This window comes from Amaranthus tricolor, chromosome 12 (genome assembly GCF_026212465.1).
Source record: "Amaranthus tricolor cultivar Red isolate AtriRed21 chromosome 12, ASM2621246v1, whole genome shotgun sequence".
Classification (NCBI taxonomy): domain Eukaryota; kingdom Viridiplantae; phylum Streptophyta; class Magnoliopsida; order Caryophyllales; family Amaranthaceae; genus Amaranthus; species Amaranthus tricolor.
Genome location: NC_080058.1, coordinates 22,505,109 through 22,507,608, shown reverse-complemented (window position 1 = coordinate 22,507,608; position 2,500 = coordinate 22,505,109).

The following is a 2,500-nucleotide window of genomic DNA, read 5'->3' as shown; positions in this document are numbered from 1 at the left end:
AAACTTTCCCTCCGTAGCTTGCACAACATGTAAAGTAGTCCTCCAACTTGAAGGATAATTCACCACTTTCAAAGGTTGCATCAAAGAATCAACATCCTCAACATTAGTTGTCTCAACAATTTCTTCAAGATCATCAACAACCTCTACACAAGATGCCTCAACATCTCCTTTAAGATCATTAATCACCTCTACACAAGATGCTTCAACAATTTCTTCACTACCCTCTTCATTGCATGAATCTGGATATTCATCATAGATAGGAACCACACTTGAATACAAGTCGAGTTCCTCTTGTTTAGAAGCAATTTCATCACCTTTTGTCTCCACAATGGATGGTTCTTGATTGTTAAAAGAAGAAAACAATGGTGTGCTTTGTGTATCAACATGCTTTGAAATGATCTCAAATTTAATCCTAACCGGATCAACATCAGGATAAAACTCATGAACAATTACCATTTTAGAATCCCCATGTTGCTCTTGCAATTGTTGAAATCTCAGCTTTTCTTGACGAAGTTCAAACTTCCTCTTCAAGCTTTGCTTTTGACTCCTAACATCCACCAATTTTTTAAGACAAAGACACAATTGAGCCCAATCCCTTTGACGGTAACAGTCCACTTTCAACCTCACAAGCCTTTCCTCCTCCAAATTCAATATGTTTAGGTGAAGGTTTTCAAGTGCACACTCTAGTTTATCCAATGATTTATGTGTGTTCATGTCTGCTTCCGTTGATTTCATATTCTAAGGCTCAAGAATCTCTCAAAATTTAAGTATGAGAGTAAGGGTAAGAGTGAAAAAGAAAGAAAAACAAAGAAATGAAGTTTAGAATTTTTTGTGCACAAAACAGAAAGAAAATAGAACCAAACACCCCAAATTCAGAAATCTGTGTGAAATGTTTGCTACTGAAAACCCGAACAAACAAAATCCAAGTATGATGAAACTTGGTGACAACACACCTCAAGATGTCTACAAACACCCCAAATTGGAAATACTCAAATACGTGGTCTAGTTTGATCATAAATCAGATTTCACTACACACATACAGTCTGAATTGTTTCTGTGACCTTTGGTCAAAAACACTTGCGCATCTTTTTGTTCACAACTCCAATGACTACACAAAAAGGCTTACCAGAAACTAGACTCAAAATGAATCAATATGAAAAAAAGAAACAATGAAAAAGACTCAAAAATGAAGGAGACACAACGAAAATACAGAAGACAAATACAAATGAGACTCTCCTGTACTTTGAGAAACAACAATGAAATGGGTCAATCAAGAAACCTATGAAACGTAAGAAAAAGCGCAAAAATGATGTGGTTTAATGAATATAGGATATTTATTGATAATTTGGTGAAAGATGAGAGAAAAATAAAAGAATCTTGATAGGTTTTCGAAGACAACTTACCAAGGTACCCGGATTTCATCAGTTTTGGGCAGTCTGTAAAGAAAAATTCATATCTCCTTAACCACAACACCAAAACTAATGATTCCAAAGCCAAAACTTTTCCAATTCAATCCGAAATACCGTGTAAAAACAGTTTTGAAAACAAACCACAATACGATCCCCAAAACACTACTAATTTCGACCCCAAATGCAGTCAGTTTCTGACAGCTTCTGTTTCTTCTTGTTATTGCGACTTTTGTCTGTTGTTGCTCATCAAAATCGATTGAATTATGAACCCCAAGGACTTTGAGGCTCTGATACCAATTGATCCAAGTACGCGTGGTCAACGCACGAATTGGATTTGAAACGAAGATGAGGGATATTCCAAGAAACTGACACGAAGAATAGGTGTAAGAACTGGTCTGCCAGACTCCTTAATCACTCAACTCTACGCTTCCTCCTTTGATCTGCAAGGGAGTTAACAGCATCTATGGATGGGGAGGAGTGGTGTCTTGATGAACACACAAGAACACGCGCAACCTTGAAGGGCAAAACTGGCCCTTAGTAACCCAATTGCAAAGCAATTGAAAGAAAATTCACTTGATGAAATTTCAGAACATTATCATTCATAACTTCTCGTTACAATGAACAAGCCATCTATATATAGACGTAAGGGAAGAGGGAAATACAATGAGAAGGCTAATGACACGTCTAACTAACAATAACGGTCATAAAGGAGCACGTGCACAACATGTGCTTCATTAAAAAATAAAAACAAGCTGCAAAAGTATTCTGAAATTCTGACAGAAGGGCTGCTGACCAGGCGACCTTCCACCCACTTTCTTGTGCTCTTCCCAAGGTTGATAATGGCCACTAAGAGTCTTGGTGGCAAGATTCTAGTGTAGAGATTCCATTTCTATCCTTGGTTGTCCCGTAGATCAAAAGGTACGTTCAGGCCAAGGCTCACAAGGTCAGCTGGTCATAAGATCAGTGCTGTTTTGTTTCGAACCAGCTGCTGACTACACGACCTTGCACACGGATTTCAGAGAGTTGTGTGAGTTATTAATAGGGCTCTTGGCCCTTAATGGCTAGGTCCATGTGCCAAGATTCCATTTCTA